The sequence below is a fragment of the Bombus pyrosoma genome, linkage group LG6 (assembly GCF_014825855.1).
Source record: "Bombus pyrosoma isolate SC7728 linkage group LG6, ASM1482585v1, whole genome shotgun sequence".
Taxonomy (NCBI): Eukaryota; Metazoa; Arthropoda; class Insecta; order Hymenoptera; family Apidae; genus Bombus; species Bombus pyrosoma.
Window position 1 is genome coordinate 5,246,088 of NC_057775.1, and position 24,012 is coordinate 5,270,099.

Sequence of the window (24,012 nt, forward strand, 5' to 3'; positions counted from 1 at the left end):
GCGTAATTATAGTCGAGTTCAAGTTAATTAACGCTGCTGCATATGGAGATGGCCGTGACGTATTTACGTTTTGAGAGGTTCGTAACGAACGAACGAACGAACGAAATTCCGCGTGTTTCTACGGGGGAAAAAATTGAAAGCCATGCGCAACCATCGATGCGGTTTCCGCGTGGGAATTTTTATCTGAATGTAAAAACGTAATTTTTAGTGGAAGGTCGCTCGGAAAAACGGAAAGGGAAAATTGCTTAGGGAACCTTTGAATATTTTAAAAGGAAAACGAATCGCTATCATCTTTTATATTTCGAAATAAAATGGCGAAAATCTGGATTACTTCTTCGAATTTATATTCTCCTTCTGAACTCGTTAATGAACAATTTCCATTCATAGAATGAGATGTAACGTTGCATGTTAATTTTTTATCAGATATCTATTTGCATTAAATGATTTCAATATCTACGTACATTTTCAAATTCCTTTTCAAATTTTAACAATATAATCGTATTGTGCTGGTGAAATTTCAAAATGTTTCATATTGTATAATATAATAATAAAATAAATTTATACGTATAAAATCATTCTACGATACGTGTTTAAACAGTCTCGTACATTATATATCTTTAACAGAAACTTACATCGTTGCTATATTTTCAATACTTATATTTGAAATAACATAGCGAGCAGTCCATCTCTGCATTACATAAACAGCCTGCAAAATTTTAATAATATAAATTTCAATAATCAAAACAAGATACTTTGAACTTTAACATCAACTATAAATATTGAACGAAATTCATCTCCTTAAAAAAAAAAAAAAAGGAAGAAAACGTTCATCGAGTTCTATTGCTTTCTTTCCGACCAGATGTTACCCAGTTCATATTTAAAAAAAGAGATATTTGAAAGAACCGTAACTAATACTATGCGATTATATGACAGTGTTTGTTCGTTGTACTGTTTTCATTTGCCATGCCCTTATATCCAGCATTGGTTGAAATTTTTTAAAACATCCCTTTTGGAATATAAAGTGAAAAGTCTGGCTGGTCAGAAACTTTTTTACGCTCGTATACGCCGACAAGAAAAAAGGAAAAGAATTTTTTCTTTCAAATTCTACCCTCTTTTTCATAAATATGCGCGAAAAGGGAAAAGTAGAAACAGGAATACTCGATTCGTTTCATACAATTTGCATTGGATAGCCAGCTGAAACCGATCCCAATAAAATATCGTACAGTGAACCTTTGATGATGACAGCCACATTATACGGCAAACAGCAATAGCTGTACGAATATGGCGTTGTATAGCATTTTGTTTTGTATTTTGTATCAAATGAAGCAAAGCCACGATACAATGCCATGGCGATCCTTGCACACAAATGAATTCCATTGGTTTACGCGTCAGCTGATGGAAGACTATCGAATCCACATTAATTCATAACAATACGCAAACGTACTCGATTGGTTCACGTTGATTCGCGACCAGGAAATTAATTTTGATAGCGCTAACAAAGGATGGACACGGACGATTATAATGACACGTCAAGTAGGCCAGCGAAATAATTACGCACTATTAAGCGATCTGTGGATGGAATACCGATGAGAGGATTGATTTTTCGATTACACCATCAGTGAGCGCGCTTAACACGTGTCATCGCGTAGACGGTGTTTAACGTATCGCGAATGAAATTCGTTTCATACGAAATAGAATTTCTTTTGTAAATGTAGTTGAAGATTTTGAATAGACGATGAGATAGTTAGCAGAAGCTGTTAGAAATTCCAACTTGAAATACAGTTGAAAAGGAAGATGTTTAGGATACGGTTCACGATTGGAGCAACTTGTTGCATTTCGGGGAATCTTTGGAATTTGCTGTAATGGCTCATAGAATGCGGCTTTACGAGGAATATATATGTAGCTACACGTATATTGAATTTAGAGTAGAATTGCTTGTTTCATTATTATTTACTATAACGTAGCTTAAATAAGAGTTTCAAGAATTTTTCAGTTTGTTTAAAACTATTCGAATAACGTAAACGAGCATGTAAAAATTAATTGTATACATTTTCTCAAGGTATGGAAGAATTGTCATGATGTGAAAAAGTATATTAAAATTGTGAAAATTGAAAAATTAAGTGATTATTTAACAGATTTGACGTTATTAAAGTTTGTTGGTCAATTGAGATTTAACTAACAATGAGATGAGAAAAATAATCTAGTGAACAATTACAGCGATAAATAAGAATGCTCAAAAACAAAATTAGTCTTTTACGTCAAAATTAAGCCAAAATATTTTAGTAAAGTAGGATAAAAATATGTTTGAATATTATTTATCATTTAATTATTTACTTAAAACTATATGCAGCTTTAATTCATTATAGGTCGCAAATGAATTTCTAATGCTTCGAATCAATTAACGTAATTAAAAGCTTCGCGAGTTCTCGGCGATAAATCAAAAAGAAATATGTACTGGAATTTCTATTCGAAACGCAATCGTATGGAAAGAAAATCCAATGGGATCCAAAAGTAGGCCACTCAAATGTTACGTCGTGTTACTCAAAACACACATGGAATATCAATTTTCTCCCATGATCGATAGAGCACCTAATTAATAACTCGAATTGCTCAAGAACATTTTAATTGAATTCTCTAATGAAATGTAAAAAGGTCTTGAGAATTTCTATCTTTCTGTTGCATTCATCGTAGCGAATGAAATATCAGCTTTTTTCAATCTCTGCCTATTTCTGCTTCAAATATACAGAAAAAGTACAATTCTCAATTATAAAGAGCTTATCTCTCGAGAAGAAATGTTTCCTGTGCAAATATGTTTCTGCGATATTCATCTCAATTAGTAATACCATCCTTTAGCAATTCGAGGTAATGTGACACAAAATCCTGTTGATAAAAGTATATTGATTTAGTGATAGGACATCTTTTTCGTAATAAACGATTGATTTCTTCACGTATTACTGTGTATAAAAAGCTTTTTAATCAAAAGAATCCGAAGTCTAGCAACACGTTGCTATTTTGCAGCAAAGTGTGTATTATAACTTTCAGATGAGTTGCAATCTCATATTTATTAATTATTGATTATAAATTCCTGGTTATAATATTAGGTTGTCCGAAAAGTGTCTTTCTTTTACGAACACGTCTTTTACGACAACGCATCTTTATACAAACATGAAACCTAATCTGTCAAACGTTAAACTGACAAAACAAAATGGATCATAGGTAATTCGATAAAATGATATAAAACGGAAAATGTTGTGTATTCATTATTTCCTTATAAAACGAAAGAAACTTTTCGGACGACCTGATACAAGAACGTTTTCATTTTCGAATGAGTTGGATCTCTCTTTTACATACTTTGATATTTTTTACCAAATTAGATCATATCTTTGCTTCGACATCTTATCGTCATCGATAACTTCCGATTTTTCTGAAAAGGGCAGAAAATATAAACAAGAATCGTCGCAATTTATGTACGATAATAGTGGCGTTTACAGTAGCTATTGTTCCTTATGGAGATTCAACGAAGCGAATTATCGACGTTCGACATTACAATTCGCATTTCTCCGCCCTTGAATTTGTGAATTCTCCCAGAAAGAAGATATTCCGGCTCGCTGATTTTATCAGTTTCATCTTTCTGCGTTTCCTGCCTGCTCATTTGCAAGTATAGTTATAATTTACAAGAATAATAAAGTTAACTCTCCATGAGATTAATGACTTTCAAGGGTTTTTTCTCCACGCCTTAACGATACTTAAGAATCTGCAATCGCTAGGTTATTCCAGAAAACTTCGTTTCAGACTTTAATTTTGTAAATTGTTCTGCGTACGAAAGTACCCTTCTGGACGTCTTCGTGAAAAAGTAGTAGACATTTATGGGAATCGACCAAGTATTTTTAACTCTTATGTACATACGTCTGCATTTTTCTCACTTCCACAGAAACCTACCCCTTTGATTTATTTTGTATTTTACTTACCAAATTATTGTCTTATTTATGCATTCTCCGCACTTTTACATTTTTAATTTTCGCATAAATGGTTAAGAACACGCAGTCTATCTATTAAAACGAAAGACATGTACCTAAATGTTAAAGCTCCTAAAATTCTCCACTACGCTTAAAAGTAGCGAGAAAATAAAAATTCAAATTTCTCTCAGAGATCAATGTTCTCTAGTTAAAAGCTAAAATGCGTTCAAATTCAATATTCTTCAGTAATATTATTAATTAATTATTAGTTACATTAAACTAAGCAGAATAAAATCAGCAAAATAATTGTTCTAAAAAAAAAAAAAAAAAATCGATTTGCACTCATCATTACTTTTTCTGTTAGAGCGATATCTTCCTCACCCTCAAAATCTTAAAATCCAACTTTTATAGTTTAGCTGACATAAAACGTTTCTCTCCCCAAGAGCTTTCGATTTCCCCTCACAAAATGGCCGTGAAAATCAAATTAATAGCGGGGCCAGTCGAATTCCTCCGATAGCGTTTTTACAGAAGCACGATATACTTTTCTCGATTTCATTGAGGGTTGCTTAACCGTGCCTAACTTTTATTTATTTCGTTCGCTTTGGTAATAGCGTCAAAGAGCGTATTAAGTGAACTGCTCTCGGTAACATAAACAGATCCAAGTGGCTTCGATCGCGCCGAAAGATTGAAATTCCTCGCCGTTTGGATCTTGTAAACTTGCACAGACGGCGACGCGAGTTGGGCATTTAATTTCAATCCGCGATTCGAGCTGCAGTCCCGCGCTTTTATTTATACTTGATGTTTGTTCACATTTTATTCGTGTTTAACAAAGCGTTTTCAAAAATATTTCAAAACTTAGTTACGCCTCTATATCTTTGTTTTTATAATTAGCAACACGTATACCAAATTTAACAACTATTTAAGTAAAATATTTGCGAACAAATTATTCGTACGATATGTCAGCGTATTTGTTTAGACGTCGCGTTGAAATAATTATGTGCTAGTTAATTTGTAATTGGGGACACGTAGGTATGTGTGACAGACTTAAAAAGGTGGAAATAAAAATTCAAAGAGGAGAGAAATTTCAGAAAGAGAAAATATTCGCAAAGAGATAAAAGTTAGAAAGAGTACTGTGAAATTTTGACCTGGAAATGAAAACTAAAATTTCCATTCGTTCTGTTCCAATGTCATGAATTCCCCTGCGGCTAAATTCGAGGATTTTTACGGAGCTTTAATTTCCTTTCGATTTTATAGAAATACGCGGCGATCGTAATACCGTCGAGTTCTACGTCAATTAATATAAATGTAATCCGCAGATTACGAGTTACAGATCCTCGTAATTAATGGATTTTCTTGGTGATTGTTTCACGACAAGTCGGGGTGTGTTTGACGTTAAACAGAGTTGAGAAGATTAGAATCGCGATGTGTTGTGCTATCGGAATAGGTATTTAATTAGTCGAGGCAGGTAATTAAACAGGTTACGTAATGGATTGTATAATGGTTATGAAAAGGACAAATTTGTTCAAAAATACTTTTACTCTTAATATTACTGTTTAAGTAATTTTACATCAACATGATTTAGTTATGACAGTAATTAGAGAAAGATTCGAAGAATTAAAAGGATTTCTAATGCATATAAGAGAAACGTCCAACAAATGTTTTATCGATTTAACAACAAAATTCCTCTGCGAATAATTTCCTCTAAATACTCTGCAAGTTTTGAATTTAACAAATTTCTGAAAATTTCAAATTTTCCTAATTGTGACTATATCAGATTTCAAATTATAAAATTAAACGCTAGATTCGCCGAAACAATCTGTAGATTTCTAAGGCAAAATATTACAGCTTACGAGCACTTTGTTCTCTCGTAATATTATCAATTATTCTTATCGTTGAAAATCTGCGTTGTTTTTATTTCTTCAATTCCTTGTCTCTGTTGTTACTGATTTAGATATTTGTTTTATTTCTATATAGTATAAGTTTTATATAACAGCTTTTCTACTTTTAACACGCCCAGAAATTCTTCATTTCTATTACGAAACATGTGCTAAAATACACGAGAAGCTATTTTAATTTATTAATATCGTCACGTGTAATTATGACATTAATACGAGCAAAGTCAGTTTCATACTAACTAATCCCACATAAAATCTATGATTCTACGTTATTCAATGTTCATTTCCACATTTAGTCGAATTATTTATTAGTACTTCGAGTTACTATTAATGTACTTTGTATTCGATGTAATGCGCAATTTTAGAATATAATTATTTATAAACGATTCTATCTTGATGCAGGTAATGGCTATCGATAACATTTATGATATTCTCATCATCGTTTAATATACATTCGTATATTATCTGTCGGTCAGAAATTATGCCAATCAATTCTATGAATTAAAGATGCAAAGAGCAATCAGGATTACAAACATTATTTTCGAAAATTTATCTTCGAGTTATTACGATTATTTATTTTATGATCAGTTTTCTAGGATTCATAAAGCAAAATGATGGACTGAGTAAACTGCACTGGAAGTTCTAGTTCTAATTGTTAAATTTTAATTACGTTTCAGTTGGTATTCATAATTTTCACGAACTCTGTACGTATATTCCTTCAAGTATAGAGAAATTTATTGATTTATTAAATCGTGTAAACGTACATTTTAAGATAAAATTATTGTATTCCATTTTATTTGTCATACTATGATTAATTATGCAAAATAATAGATATTTGTACTGAGATGTTCACTTTTTTTTTAAACTAAGGAACATTCCTCTGATTTATATATCAAACCTGCCTTTTGATTTCAGAGTTTCTTGAAAAATGCGCTGAAATATTCACGCAGACGCGTGCCTACCATAAACTTATAGGTCCTTCCTCAGAAAGCTCGTCAATTTATGAAAATAGATCATTGCTTTCTGATTGTTTATCTGAATAATAACATTAAGAATTTTATATACAAAGTAGTTTTGATTTTTGACAGCACTTTGTCGAACTAAAAATTGCTTTTCGTATTATTTATCTAAAAAATTAAAAAGATGGAGCACGGCCATTGTCGCATATACGAAACATTTTCCATCCGACTTTCCCTGTCGTAAAACTGCGAAAAATGTATTCTTTGGGGCGGAAATCGGGATTTTCTGCGCTGTTGTCACCTGTCCAACGTTACGCATCCCTCTGGAAATGCAATTGTGAATTATGAAAAAGCATTATACAGAATTATAAAAAGGATTTGGAAGCCTTTAATATGTTCATTTGTTTCGTTATTTTATTATTCTTATCTGTCTAAAATTTTCACACACTTCGTTTGCCTTTTTATCAGCCATTATGCGTTATATTTCAAGTTATTCGCTTCGGTATCGTTGGAGAAAATGAATCGAGAACGTTGCGAATTGCTTCCAAAAAATGTAAATAGATGCAGGAATGCGGAGATCGGCGGAAATTAGGTTCTCTGTAGTTGAAACGCAATTATGACTACTTGAGACTCCATTAGCTTCCTCAAGGGCTATGCGGATAGCGTTTTTAAATCTTTAGCAATTTCTCCGACAGAGATAAAGAAGAAAATAGGACATTGAACTCGTTGAAGTTCTCTTTTCTATTTTGTTTATATTGCTTTAGGCAATAAAGTTTGTATTAATTGAATTTCCTATACCATTAGATTTGTCGGTTTGGTTGAACGATCCTTCTACTCGTGTCGTATGACTGCTTCGTTAATTAAAATCGGTCAGTCCCTTTTGGCCATGTCGATGAATCGAGTTTAGAACCACGTTAAAGCAAGTTTTCCTCGAAGCGCACTTACGATTTCTAAAATTGATTACCGAAGATATAACTAAAATTATATTAGCGTGGAAAGTTTGATATAGAAATCGCGTTAGATAAATTATTTTTATTGATGTTATAATCGACACCGCAAGTATTATTCTGTAATATAGTTTATTAATAGCTGTCATTGCTAGGAAATTATTATTATTATTAATCAATCTAAAGTATCTAAAAGAAAGATTTCAGAATTTAAAAACGCCAATGTTCGATTGTCTGTAGAAGACATCGATTTTGTTTCGTTTTAAAGAACTGGGGTATGAAAAGGATGGATTTAATTATTCTTATATTTCAATAAATTTAAGAACTGCTTGTATGAAAGTATGTTGGCCGAGGGTAATAAAGAGAAACTTTATGTAATTGAGGTAACAAAAGACAAAGGAGCGTGATTCAGTGTTGATGTAATTCTCTATCGAAAGTTATCTTTCCCGTGATTAACAGTATAGATTGCGTGTCAAAACTAAAGTAATTAATACACTGCAATCGACTGAAAATTCTGGATCGACAGAACGATAAGAACAGAAGAGCAGCAAAGTGTAACTTTATGTAATTAAACTAACAAGAGCGAGAAGAATGTCGATAATTTTCTCGTTGGAGCTCGATTCCTGCAACGAGCACAATATAATAAAGTCAACAAGATAATCTAAAAACCATCTTCGTTCTCTCATCCATCGTCTATTGTCGTGCAAGACAGGTTAGTTAAGGATGAAGTTGTAGCTTGTTCTCCAGCTTTAATTTAATCTAACACTTTTGGATTCTCCAGTACGTCGTCTTTCACGCTACTCCTCCTGCAGCAGTATACAAGGATGTACGTGTCAGATGAAAGGGTTTACGATTAATCTGATCTTCTCTCTCTCTCCCTCTCCATTTCTCTCACCTTTACCAGTATATCCTACGCGAGATTAGTAGACAGTCGTCGTTTGTGGTGCACCGCAACGCACACTAATTAGAGGAAACGATCAGTCCGCATGGAAAGTGCAAAACAGATCGAAAGTCGTAATCACAGTCCCGTTTGACCTGGATCCTATGATTACGTCCCTTCTCCGGATGAGTCTCGACTTCGTATCGGATACCGTCTGCCATCTGTAATTCGTTATTCGTTACCGCGAACTTGGATTAAAAAAGAGTATCGAAATGGTTGCCGTAGAAGTGTGACATTCGAGTTTGACGTATTCGTGGAAGATATGAAAGGAACACGATGGAAGTAATTCAAAGTTGTGGTTCAGGCTTTATTATATAAAAATAAAAGTTCACGAGACAGAAGTTTGTAAAGTACTTAAAAAATGGTTCTTGCGAAAGTTCTATATTAAGAGTTTGTGTAAGAGTGCGGGACATGACGAAATTTCCGAATAAATTCCGTTCCTCTAATTGAGGACGTGATACGAGGTTTTTTGATATCTATAACAGTCTAAAAGTTGTTGAAAATTTAGCGTACGCTGTGCAATATATAGTCGTAAGTATTGCAGTTGAGAAGTGAATAAATTTTTCTATGTAAGCGTCAGGCTTATTTTATAAATATAATTGACTGTGCTATTAGTATCATTGCTCGTATTAAGACTACAATTATCGCTATTAATGTCTCACGACGGTATTATCAATATTATATTAAGCAATTATTAAAATAGCGTACAAAAATAAATACAACAATCAGATAGGATAGATGCAATTGGAATCGGTTTGCATATAAAAATATTTATGTAAACCGATTGGAAAGAAGAAAAGAAGATTCCAAGCAACTTCTTTTATAGGATAAAAAGAACATTAAATTTTCATAATGTTGGAAAGCCAGTATCAGAAATGCAAATTATAATCAAACTTACGTTTCATTTAAAATTCATGGTATAAATCAGTACCAGCTCACCGAAGGGAAATAAAATTTATCAAAGTGAATACAAACGTAAAAGAAGAATCTATAATTATGAGATAGTAATTTCCTAGCGCCTAGAAAGGTTAACGCTAAACTCGAAACAGCTGAAACTGCTGGCAAGAGCTTGGAGATTGTAACAATTATACTAGTCTCGGCATTAGGGTTATTCAGTATTCCCAGAGTATTCTCACAGATTAAGGCAATCACAATTTAGAATCCGGAATTCGAGACGATCACGGAGGTTTCGAATTTTCCATTTAGCGTCTGAAGTTTAGAGCGCGCATTCCAGTTTTTAGACATTTTTTAATCTGCACTATGATAAGCGAATCGGGATTTTAAGAGATCTGGGATTTGAAATTAGATCTTTTAGAGTTTCAGTGCTTCAGATCAAAGTTCTGGGTTTCGGAATCGGGTTTCTCAGGATTCTGGTATGTGGAATCAAAATCCTGAAGACCTTGACGTTTCGAACTTTCAAACATTCGGAATCAAATTTACGTGGTTATTGAGATTTAAAAGCCTGCAATCCAAATTCTGGTGTCTGCAGATAGAATTCAGCAGGTACTGAGATTCCACGATATAGAGATAATCAAATTTCCATGGATGTTGAAGTTTAGAATTAAAGTCCTAGAACTTCAGCCCCGTTTCCGAGACTCCTAGTAAATATTCAATAACACGAAAGTTTCTTGTTCATCCCTTCGTTATCTATTACGTATATCTCCTGCGTATTCATTTCTGTAAAATCTGGCCGTAGATTAAGAGCGATGCAAGATAAACATAGTGTGTTAAGCGTTAATCTAGATATGATAATCTTTGCCTAGTTTATGCGCGAATGAACCGCCGATTTCTTTGTACACTATAGTTTGTTATCAAAAGCTTCATCGAGCTTACGATTTAAAATATCCGTATTTCGTATTTAGAGGAAAAAAGGGTGGCCAGTGTTGAAAATAGATATCAGGAAGTTATTGTATAATCATAAATTATGCTTATTTAACCGCAGATAAAATAACATACCGGTTGTGGATTGAACGCAAATCGAATAACTGCGACATCGTTTAGAAATAGCGATAAATTAATGAAAAAGGATCTCCCGGATTATTGTTCGATCCTCCGATTCGAGGCATCTCCATTTAAAAAGCAAATTAATCGGTCGAATTATTAAAATAAATTAAGAAATACGAAACCGTCGTATGAATGATGGAAATAAATCGTAAAAGGAGATGAGTAAACGCGATTAAATTTCAAAGGTTTTAGCTAGATCGTACAAAAATAAAACACTGTGAGAGCAGTACTGCCAATCGAAATTCGTGTTTCATCGGTCAAATGGAAAGCCGCTGCTGTGACAAATTTTTATCTCCGAATCGCAACGACGCGACTAGAATTGCTTTTATATCAAATCTACTTTCTATTAGCGGATTAGAAAACGTTTTAGCTACATTGTCCTGGCAAGAAACGTCACGATCATCTGTCATCGTGAAATGGTTATTTGTCCTTTACTGTGATTCGATCAATTTAATGAAGCTTTGTGGAAACAGAAGGGTCGGTTGTAATCGCAGACAGAAATAAATGGATCTTTGTGATTTCTGAGTTGAAGGTAATTTCAATGTTTTATTGTGAACATTGGCCACAACCGATGAATTTAACGAGTTCCGATTTAAACAAAGTAGAATTTTGATTAAATAGATTTCCAAATGTTTTGTTGCTCTACTTTTGATCTGCTCGCTAGGAACGTTTTAAATAATTGCTTTCATTGACGTTCTGTACAATAAATTTTTCTCTAATTTGTGATAATTTAACAAATCGTCTATATTATACGTGCAATTCGATGTTTTGCTCAAATATCAGTGATTAATAGTAAATACGCGGAATATTTATCGTTATAAATATTACGAGAAGATAAATTCTTTTACTGTTGATTTCTTTTTAATCTCCTCTTTCGTTTTGCTTTAAATTTGTATTTTCTTTCGTAATTGTAATTCCACGATGTAAATAATAAAAGGACCGACTTAGTGATAGAAAAACACGAGTGACGTTTCAGTGGTACGTAAATAGGAAGAAATATAAGAAGTGTAATAGTGTAATATACCGGTACTATCACGAGTTGGAGAAAGCTTTAGGCTGAAATAAAACTTCGACATTTTAGTCGAGCGACGAAATCATTATTTTTTAATCTTTTTTAGGGTACTTAGGAAATTACATACAATGCGATTATTTTATATGAAAATGTATCAGTTTTTACTCGCAAAACTTTATCTCTTTCGTGTTTCGTTTCCACGTTTATTTATTTTCTGTATTTACGATATTATTTTCTACATTTACGAATTTTTTACTTCGTACGAGGTGTTTGTCTCCTCTGTGAAATTCAAATAGCTGAAACTCAAACGCAGCACGCCCAGTATTTTATATTTATATAAAATTTTCCATCGGTTACGTATATGTCAAAGAAGAACCAAGGCGACGAGGTTCTGTTTTTCTAGGAAAAGCAAGTAATTCCTGGCATTGCATAACTCTCTGATCGTATTGGATTCTTTGATCCGAACCTCTCTCTTGGGACTTCGAAATGGGAATCTCGATTGACTCTTTAGAAGCTGTTATTTCACTAAAAATCGATTGACCAAGTAAATCATCCTTAGTATAATAACAAGAACTCGTAATTTTTAAGAAACTCTAAAGACAGAAATAATAATGAAAACCCTTAGAACGTTTCGTCGAAGGACCTGTACACCTGGTTTTTCTCTCGCATTTTTTCTTCGAACATACGTAGAAAAAGTTATGAATTTTATTTGATTTCCCCGTCTAATTTATGTGCAACTTAACAGGTTTAGAACGGTCAGATTTCAACGTGTGCCATTTTCCTCAAATATTCAGTTAGAGAAGACAGTTTTAGTTTGTCTTTTCCTACGCGTTTCCGATCGATTTGGGCTCACGTATTCCGTAAACGTGCTACTCTTTGGTGAATGGAAACATGTTTGACAACATCCCTTTACTATTGCGCTCGAGTATGTACATACTTACTACCCACTTTGACTTGCACTTACGCCTCTCCATAGAATGCTCTCTTGTTCATGACAATAATCCATTCCATGCATCGAACTTTAATGTATTGTTCTAACCATGGAAGCATCATCAGCCAATCGAAAAATTAACATTAGCAAGTGATCAAAAGACGCGGATTAACAAATTATTGAAACTACCTTAGAGCTTGTAATTTCTTTCGAGAAGAATTTTCGAAAAGATAGCCTTCTTCTTTCCACCTGTTAGCTAAAATTAACATTCACACACGCGCATATTTTATTTTAATTCGATCAAACGTGTTATACGTTGATGAATTATTAACGTTGTACGGTATAACAGTGAAGATGAACCTTTAACGTATGTAAAACCATTCAAGAGGAACATAATCTGCGTTACAGTTGGAGTGTAAGTAAAGAAAGCAAGAGATCAACCCGAGACCTCAAGTCCTTTAGATTCCGAAGAATTTTCATCCTTTTATGAAATTGCTGTAATCTACGATCGACCATCCAAGGTACAACGCATGGACCAACGAGAAGAGAAACATTTGTTCAAAACGGAAGAAAATGATTCATAGTTTCTATCAAAGCATATCTCGATTTATATATATACCGATCTGTATCTAACCTTTGATAATTCATTGGGGCCATTCTGTAAAGGAAAAATCAGTCAATTAATACAGAGAGAAAGACAGAAGGGAAAGGAACGAGAAAGAAAGAAGAAAATAAAAAGACTATCGCAAAGTCTTGATATTTTTGAAACCTTTATAAATGCAATATCGAACCTCCTGAAGATTATCTGCGAGCTTGTTAAGCTCGATAGCATCGAACTTCGAAGAGATTTCTTAATTATTGAAAGACGACACACCGAGGTGACTCTCCCGAATTCAATTGCTTCGTATTATCAACGGTGTATTAAAAAAAAAAAAAAAGCAAAGCGTTCAAAGTGTTAAGTGCGAAACGATCGGCAGGTATTGTGCACAGCCACGTTCAGAACGAAGTGTGTTATAATACTTGTTGCACGAAATGTCTTGAGTGTAAGTTGGTGTATTCCTGAATTAATATCGCACACAGTTGCACGCGTGCACGTCAAACAGCGAGTTCGAAATGGATCGAGAACGAGAATGAAAGTTCTCTTGTTTTTAACCCTTTCACGTGCCACTTGAAACATCCCTTTCCGCTTGTTCTTTGATCAAGGATTTAATGCACGAGCTTTTTGCAGCTTTAATACCTTATTTAAAAAATTTCTTTCGCAATAGAGAGCACTCTCTTCGGATGTAATCAGATTCGAGATAGTTTGGAATTTTATGATTAAATTTGTTCCTTTGGGATTTTAATGCTTCATTTTTTTATTTTGAAGGAGGCCGCGGGGGAAGAAAGTGTCTATCTCGGGATGATTAAACCTGATATGATTAAAAAGTTTGCGCTTTAATTCGAAATAATTCGAACTGCACGCGTTGAACATTTCAATTACGTTGCTTTTGCTATATTTGATGCGAATGTATGAAATTTTCGTGCGCGAAAGGGTTAATACGTCTGCTTTGCATGCTGTGTTGTTCATTTGTCGTGTCGAAATATCGATAGTTCTTTAGGAATGACATGCTTTTTTCTTCTATCAATATTTGGAATGCAAACGTTTGTCCTTTATCAAACCATGGTTCCTCAAGATTTGGTTAAAACGTTCAATTTTATCGTTGCTGGTGTTAGTTTTTAAAATTACGTTTACGCTCTAACGAGAACACGAAACCTCGTTTAACATTGCCTGGTATAACGGAATACCGATCGATATTATCGAATTGACGGGTTAAGCACCTGCGAACTTCTTTCCTGATCACGTTTATTTTTTTTCTTTTTTTTTTTTCGTGCGAGAAGAACGAAATATCGATTATAATTTACTTTTTTCGACTGTACAATACTGATTTCTAATTCTAAATAGCTTCGTTCGATATTATGCGAAAGAAATAGGTAGAGGGATTTTTCCGCAAAACCATTTAGTTTCATTTTCGCGTTGGAGGGTTAGGTTATGATCGTAGGTTAGGTTAGGAATTGATCGTTTCTTCATTTTTAAAAGGAAATTCATTAATTTTTAATTTTATCTTCTGTTTATCATATTTTCCATAATGTGAGGTAAACAAATTATTTTATATAATTGTAGTATAAAAACCTGTCACGTACAGTTAAAGTAGTTAAATATTTGTTAAAATTAATATTAAAACTACGATTATAGATTTTGTAGGATTTAGTTACATTTCTATGAATGTAAATTTTATACAATTTCAGTTTCATATCTTTCAAAGTATTACTTTTTGATTCGTAAAATAGATACGCTATGTTCTAAGAGGCTCTTTACGTACAAATATCCAATATACGTGGAATTTGAATAACATTATTTATTACACTGAATATGGATACATATTTTTCTTCAATCTCTCAGTATTTCAAATAATTGCGGCAGATAACATTTTTATTTTATTGTCGCCTAATTTATTTTACATAGTCAAACGTTTTCGCGTATTATTGCTTAAATCCTCGAACTTGGATAAATAAATACTTAACTCTGAATAATTTTTAAACGTATCTGTTATCCGAATTTGTTGGAATTTATTTTCTCAAAGAGATATATAACCCATCGTGCGATACTTGCACGTTCGATTCGTCCATCTATTATATTTAGCGTGGCTTAATATTTCTGGTATTTTAGTATTCGTATCGGATTCGAATTTACGAATCGTAAAACTCAGTGAAAAGATCATGCTGTTTCCAGAATATATTTTACTTGCACGTTATAAGGCTACTTAGTTCTATAATAATTTAACAACTGTGTTTGATATCATACAATGCTCTCGTAAAAATTATTACTAATGCAGCATGTGAACGATATTTTTATAATAGAAATTTAAAGAAACCAAGTTCCAGAAAATTGACAAATAGTACATTTTCGTTGGAACAACGATCGTAGAACGCAATTTCGTTGTCGTTTGACAAACGTTCGTTTCTCATTTTTGACCTCTAATTTAGCACGACAGTTTCATTTCTTACTATAATACAGATCTTGGCTTCGCGCTAATTATGCCGACGCAGAAGCAACAAATTTCCACTGGGATTATCAGACGTAAGTTCGTCGTTCTTCGAATTACTAGGAATATACTGTTTCCTTGGTACTTGTAAGTCTTTGCTAAAGGCTTTTTAGACTCAAGTTCTCAGCCGTGAAGCAACGTGAAGTGAAACAAACTTTATCTCATTAACAAGTACATATTGCAAACAATAAACACATTTTGAAAGATTTTGAAAATATGTACAAGATGTAAATTTATTATATGTAGAAAAATGTAGAAAATTTAAGTTGAACGATTCGTTATAAAAACATCATCCTGCTTTGAATCCAATACGTCTTTTTCCTTTAAGCGTAGAACATATTTTTCTCCAAAAAATTGCTTCACAGAAATGATTCAGCGATAGAAAATGTTCGATATTTACAAATTCTCGGATTATTGCAGTATACACGTTCTTCGGTATACTGCATCCATCGCAATAATCAGGCAAACAGAGTGACAACGATGGACGTTAATTAACCAGCCTGTATTAACTAGTCCGGAAAATCTGATGTATTAATTCGAGAACTGTTACGGTTGTCCTTGTATGTGTTTGCCAATTTGAGAGATGATATTACGAGATGTCAGACCCTATTGTACAGAAGATGTCGAGTCTCTCAAGTATTGATTATATTTCCAAAGTTTCTTTACTTCGTGAACTAAAATGGAAGCCTTCGATATTGCCGGTACGTGAGCTTTTTCTACTGTGGTTTAAATTAGAAGTGATCATTACTTTTTCGGTTTTTCGTCTGCCTGTACACTGCCTCTAGAATATCATCCTCGTTTCACTATATTATTTTGTATCATTACGAAAGTTATATTACTTGTCACGCTGTAACCTGTTTCTTCATAATATCCATCCTTCCTTCTTGTTAAAAGGAAGCTATTCGCAAGAACGTCATACTTACTCAATACAATTATACCGTTTAGCAAGAACAATATCAAAATTCAAAACAGAATTGTTTAATCCCATTTTAATAACAAACAATACATTCGCGTAAGCGAATGTTCCATACACTTTAAATAAACGAGATTTTGTAGAACATTTGTCCAACAAAATCACAAGATGTACAATCATTTACATCGCCAAACTTACCAAGTCCACTCGCGCAAAATTACTTCGACCTATAAAACAGAAAAATCTCTGTGTATCTTAAAACTTGTATACGTACACGCAACGCGAGATTTCCATGTTCTCAAAAATAACAAATATTCCGTCCACATCGAGAGCTGAGCGCAGTTCAATGCCCGGTGAAACTAAAAAACAACTTCCTCTCGATTCTCGAAACGCGGATCGTCATGCGAATTCTCGTGTACACGCGAGAACATCGGTATTGCGTGCATTTCTCGAATGTCCAAGAACTCGAACCAAACAGACCAGTTAACAACTAGGCGCCTGCATTGCGGCATGGAAAGCACCAAACTCGTTTAGCTTCTCTCGTCTTTCTCGTTTTCGCCATGTATCCCGCCATGTTCCTATGCCTGGTTCGTTTTGACTTTTCCGTATCCGTTGCAGGGAATTCTCAAGACTCCTCGCTCGTAAATCTGCGCACGTTCACGATGGCAGGCGTGATTCAGTGGCGAGGCTTTCTACTCGCGTTGCTCCCGAGAAAATAGAACGCCAGTGGCTTCTCGTCATCCTAAATGTAACAGGGCAATGTTTCCCCTCTTGTACTCGCGATTCTTATCGTTAACATGATTATGCGAACGCTTGAGATTTCGAAGGAGTTTGGGTAAGAATAGGTCCGAGATTTCGTGCTATTTTGAGGCTGGGAAGTTTGGAATTTCAACTAGTTATTTACGAACTTGAGCGATCCGCGTGAAACTTCCAGCAGATCGGTCGATTAGATCTGCACGTGCGAGTAGCTTAGGTCTGAGACAGATTGGACTACTCACTTTGATCCTCAAGTTTAACAACTGATCCGATATTTTATTGGTCGATTTCATTTCTGTTTCTCACGCGGCGATGGAGGAATTGGGAGAGAATTACGGATTTGTCGGAGAATTCGTTTGACAATCGGGTGTTTGAAATATTGTGGCTCACTCAATCTCTTAATCGTAGCATTGGAAATTAAATTCTAATTTGTTGCTTGATAGCAATTTGACGCGGTGATAAGAAATCAGTGATTGTAATAAATGAATAAATTGTTGGATTTTCGAATCGTTCTTCGAACCAAAGAAATTGTTCTTCTTCGAATCAAAGCATTTTTGTTCAAATTTTAATAATATCAAATATTCTCGCCGATTTGATTCCATCAAAGATTGTTCAACGAGTCTTTATAGTACGTTAATAGATGCCGTTACAGTTTCTAACAATTTTTAAAGGACCGTTTCTGGTTTTTGCATGTTGAAAATTTGTCGCGTTGAGAGTTGTAATTACGCGAGAAACAGCAATTTTCCACAAGGTGAATTTCACCTGGCCTTTAAAAGGATTTTCAGTTATTTCAGTAGTTAAACACTTTGACAAATTTCACGCTGACAGACTCGAAGCAATTTCTAGTTGCGACAACACCCATGTTCCTTTTTTCGTATAGAAAGCTTTATTATGATTGGGATACGCTATACATTTTTTAGAATGCAATTTGTTTGCCCTATACAACTACGATATTTATTTCACTTTTCTTTCCATTACTCGCACGAGGAAAGATTTAGTGATTCGATAATTCATGTTGGTTGGATAATTCATTAACATTTGAAATATTTATTTCATCTGCAAGAAAATTAATTCACAATTTAAGCATTTCTTGAAACATTTTGGTCGATCCTTTATAATTTTTAGAAATGAAATACTCTCCTCGATACTTTGGCAGTTTTAGAAATTAAATATTTCGATCAATGCCTTAAGATTTCTAGAAATTTAAACGCTACAAGCATGATTGAAATTATTTAACCCTCAATCTCGATTTTCATACGTGTTACCAAGGCGCGTTCCATTGCTGTTTGAGTTGTCCGACGATTCGAGACATTCAGCCAGTTGAGTGCATCCACGATGTCATACAATTCGCATCCAGACTGATTTTACGATGGTTGTACGTGTTTTACGTTTCGATTCCCTATTGAAAGAAAAAGAAAGGAGAACCTATTTCTTATTGAATATTATGCAATCTTTATATCAAACTCTAGAGAGTCTCGATAAAATTTGATGGTTTGATTATAGGATAGAATAGAGTTATTTTATAAGACAGTCAAACATTGATTATCAGAGCTAATCATGGTACCTGTTATTCGGAAATTAGAAAGGAAAACCTATTTCTTATTGAATATTATGCAATCTTTATATCAAACTCTAGAGAGTCTCGATAAAATTTGATGGTTTGATTATAGGATAGAATAGAGTTATTTTATAAGACAGTCAAACATTGATTACCAGAGTTAATCATGATATTTGTTATTCGGAAATTAGAAAGGAAAGTCTATTTCTTATTGAATATTATGCAATCTTTATATCAAACTCGAAAGAGTCTCGATAAAATTTGATCGTTTGCTCATAGGATGTTGAGGTTATTAGATGTATAAAGAGAGATAAATTATAAGATAGAAAAATATATTTTAAATACAGAAGTGAAAAGTACAAGAATGAAATAATAATTTGAGCTGGTCCAGATCCGCCAACGTCGCCTGTCGACTGTTTGTGGTCTGCCTTCGTCCCAGTCTTTTGTCTATACGCCGTCGATGGCTTCAGTGCTTTAGAAAGCTAAAAAGACCAGATGTAGAGTTTTCTTAAAAGTGGTTACCTTCAACATAGGATAGAGGTAATTTTACGAGACAGTAAAACATTGATTATCAGAGCTAATTATGATACCCGATGTTCGAGTTATCTAACTTTTTTACATACATATGAAGAAAGATCATTTTGAAATAGTTTAAACTGAGGACTATTTTATCCTACGCTGGGACAAAATTTCAATTACCAATTCATATTTTAATATTCATTTCACGCGCATAATAAATAATTTAAAACATTTTAGCTGGTAAAATTTGTAGAATGAAGTAATCTTCTTCGAAAATTATGATATTCAATTTATGACTTTAACCAGGTATACTAATAATAGCTGATGCGGCGTTAATAATTAAACCTATTCGTAGTTAATGTAGTGTAAGTAATTAATTTAAAAAAGAAAAGACCATTGCTATATATCGTACTATTTTATAAATATTAATATTAAACTGATGCAAAAACTTTTGAATAAAAATATAACAATTTTTCCCAATTTCTATGTTTATTTTTCAATCTTTCTTACAAAGAGTCATACACAAATTTTCCATTAATCAATGTTATGGTAATCAAGCTTCTACTGTATATAACTTGCGTTGAATATGCAACGTCGTTGAATACGCAAATTCAGCTTCAATTTCATTAATAAAGTGTTTCAATATAAACGGTTGTGTGCAAGAACTCTGAATCAGGTCAATGTTTTACAGTAAATAATCGTGTAACCATACTCTGGAAGAAGAGTCAATAAACGGGAGCATCGGCATTGCGTTGGAAGGTGCATTATTACTATGCTCTCGAAGGTAACGCACGACACACATGTTAATTTCACCACGACCGAACACCGTGTCTCTCTCGTAGCTTTCGCTTATTCGATTTGTCTGCTGATGTCGACAGCTTGTAATTAGGAAAGTTTCAATGTATTTTATAATTCTCTGTATACAATATCTCGTTGTACTTTACGAAGTATAGGCAGAAAATATTGTTAAAAAAGTTTCTAAAAAGTTTCTATATTAAGAAGGTGATTTGCAGCTATAATTTAATTCCTTGATTTCATCGTAATTTAATTTGAAAGAAAATGCACGTATATTAATCCGGTTCTCAAGTGTAGAATCATTGACTGAAATCTACATTTCATTCGATCCAACAATTCAAAAATATCAAACTTTATCTCGAACGATTCCACTGGGTCGATCATGAGATCGTTCTCCTAACGTAACCAATATATGTACCACCACTTTCGCGTAATCCTTATTCCCTTGGCCGATAAGTTACATATCTCAGCACGATCACACGGAACAAGCGAAGTTCTAGCAAACTGTGGGACCTAGGTAAGGTAGAAGTCCGTGATCACTTTGTCAAAGGTTCCAGGAACTTGTTTAGACTCTCCGATTCATGTGGTGGAACTTTTAGGTCACTGTCGCTAACTTATACGGAAGCGATGTAGCGTGAAGCAAAGAACAGCTCGCTATAATCCGTTTAATTTTCTCCATTATCGAGGTGAACGTATTTACAACCGATATTCCGGCAATTCCATTATCGCGTCGTCTAAAGCCACGTATTCACTGGTTGTACAAGTAAGTGAGAAATGTGAGAAAGTAATAACGTTAAAGATACATAAAATTATAGCCACATGATGCGGAAAATTGTCGAACCGTTTAGAATAAATTCGTAGATAAGAAGTGCTAAATTAGGTTGTTGAAGTTTTGTGAAACGTATTCCTGGTATATACGTATAAAGTTCTGAAAACTTTATTGCAGTGTATAAAAGCTTCGAGAAATATCGTAGATAAGAAGCTCGGTTAAAAAGATGTGTTGCTGTATGTTTTGTTGTTTTTTTCAGAAGCGAGATAAGTATAAGAAATGACATTCGTATTTATTTTGGGGATTTTGGATATAAACTTCCAAATTCCTTCCGTATAACTACAAATGGGAACGTATTTCAGTGTTTAAAAATACAGACTTTCTTTTAGCAGAGTTTAACTTTATCCAAGTTTTCTTAAATTATGAACTTTGTCTCTTGCATCGTCCTTTCTACGAATCTCTCGTATAGACGTACTTACGGTCGTAAACGTATAAATAAGGAAATACTGATAGATGGGAACGATATATCTTACGTTTACATTGGCCCATTAACCGTGAAATAACAGCCAATCCGAATAGTTACAAGTACACTTGCAAATTTTAGTACCTACTAGATCTAAGTTTCGGAACTTAATCAAATCGACTTGTTTGAATTAACAATTTCGTAAATGCAATCACTGAGGCTAATCTTCTCCAATATTCTGAATATCTTGAATATTGGAATCTTACTGTTGACTTAAATTTCCCGGACTATATTCAATTCGATCTATACACGCGAACGTTTACAACCAATTAGTAAATACGTGAAATACGAACATGCACGAATGCTTGTAAATGTTTTTGACATCTGCGAGTTTCTTCGAGTAGTATCAGTGTCTCAAAAAAAAAGAAAAAAAATTCGTCGGTTGCCCATTTAGTATCCCTCACTAGGGAATGGAAAGATTTGAGAGTTGGAGGGTGAACAGTTTAATTGTTTTATGATTATGAATTGCCTCTCCAGAAAGACCCCGTATAAATAGTAATAAGATGTTTCAGCTCATTTATTTTTCAAGTACATGAAATAAGTTACCCCCCAACTCTGTTGAAATTGATCATTAAATTTTTTCTTTCAAATAAAATTGCTCTGTTAAAAGGGAATTGATACATGGAGAAATTATTATATTTAAGAAACCGAGAGGGACGAGTTAATTCGGTTTCCTCGGTTAACAGATTAAAATACATACAATGCTGCTACACCTGGTTCTATTTTTACACGGTGGATATGCTCCTGAAGAAACGATGTGAAAGAAAACCGTATAGGGGGAAATACTGCCCATAAGGAAAAATAGAAAATTGGTTCCAAGCGGTGAAACCCAGTAGAAATAATAAGATATTTTCTGACATGTCATAGCTAAATCTTGAAAGAAATTTTTATTCGTTTCAATACATTTTCTATTTTACAAACTTATAAATATAAATATATCTGCATGCACGTTTAGGTGTCTTTAAGCACGAAGTAAGAGATCGATAGATACTAACGTATGTATTGGAGGTGAAATTGAGAAGAATTCTTTCTAATACGATGTATTGAAGGAAATTCTCGAAACTCGATATTATTACTCCGTTTCATATGGAGTAGCTGCTATGCAATTTTTCCATAAAATGGAGAATAACTAAAAGAACAGCTTCGACGATCGATAATTAAATTCCGGGACCAACATAAGTCAAAATGCAAATCGAAGAAAAATACACCAAAAAGACTTTCAAACCTTCAAAGAGAAAAGATAATTCGATTCTTCCGGTTCTCTCTAAACCGCATCGGATCGAAATTTTGTAAAAAAAAAAAAAAAGAAATTAAATGTTTTTTCCAAGTAACGTCAACTCTTCATGTACGAGTACATCTCCATACATGGCTTCTTCAAAGGCAAAAAATATGACAACGCTATTAACATTATGCATACAGATACGTACTGAATTTTGCGATACAAGTTTCTACGAACTTCCACAGAAAAATACACAAAGAGTATACAACTTTTCATAATGTATCTCTCATATTTAGGCTTGCACTTTATAATAAACAGTACCCAGCAAAACTACATATAATACGTTTTTTCTTATTTTCACTACATTATGGTCCTACTATTCGTCCGGAAAAATAGGAAAAGTAGGAAACACGCTGTATAAAATCAAACGTGAAAACGGTAAACTTAGTCCAAACATTTATTGCAAATTTGGTGGGTCTCCGAGTCTCTAGACGGCGCATCTTATTTAATATTCGATAGCTTAGCGAACACCAAAATCGTCGTGTTCTAACATATGGTACGCAGTTTAAACCGATAGCCAGTTGGGACACAAAATGGACTGTTTCAATTCGATGCGCGTTTATCCCTTCTGGGTAGATTTTTACGGGACATAGAACAGCACGTGCGTGCCAATCGAAAGGGCGAAGTTCGCGTTCTTGTAGAAGCGTCCGGAAGTGGGAAGGAAGCTTCTTAAATAGGTCGAATCCACTCTCAGGTTTCCCTCCGTATCTCTTGAGAGGAGGCCGAAGCAGATGGCAAGAGCTAAATGGCCCGAAACAGTTGCGGTGATACGTGTTACTTCGTGCTGAAAACGGTTCTACCACGGAATATATGTAGCTTCTCTCGTGTAGAAATCCTGATCCTTGTCGTTAAACAGGGAAATGTTTCTTTGACGTATTTCTAGAATTGTGATTGACAAATGGGAAGTAAGAAAGAGATTGGAGGGGATGGACTGTTTAATGATACGTAGCGGGAGTTGTCTGTCTTTTTATTATTAAGCACAAAAATCCAAATTACAAAATTTTAGTATCACGAAAAAAAGAAAGAAATATTGCATTAATAGTATTAAACTAAAAAATATTTTCTTAGTTAAAGTACCCTATTTTATTCACCTTTCGAAATATAGTAGAACGTTTGAAATTAGTCGTATTTTCTGATATCTTCTCAGTGGAATTATACAGGCTGTTGCGAGAT

General features: G+C 33.8%; 1 protein-coding gene across 11 annotated transcripts in view; it reads left to right on the top strand.

The window, feature by feature from the left end:
- Window positions 1–24,012, top strand: part of LOC122568223 (potassium channel subfamily T member 2) — a 203,790-nt gene that overhangs the window by 51,501 nt on the left and 128,277 nt on the right. The window contains exon 2 of one of the 11 annotated variants that reach the window (XM_043727718.1): window positions 13,053–13,687. The exons of 9 other annotated variants lie outside the window; for them this stretch is intronic. The gene's annotated coding sequence lies outside the window, so the exon portion shown is untranslated. The remainder of the gene's footprint in view (window positions 1–13,052; window positions 13,688–24,012) is intronic. One more of the 11 variants, XM_043727719.1, reaches the window with a different exon arrangement.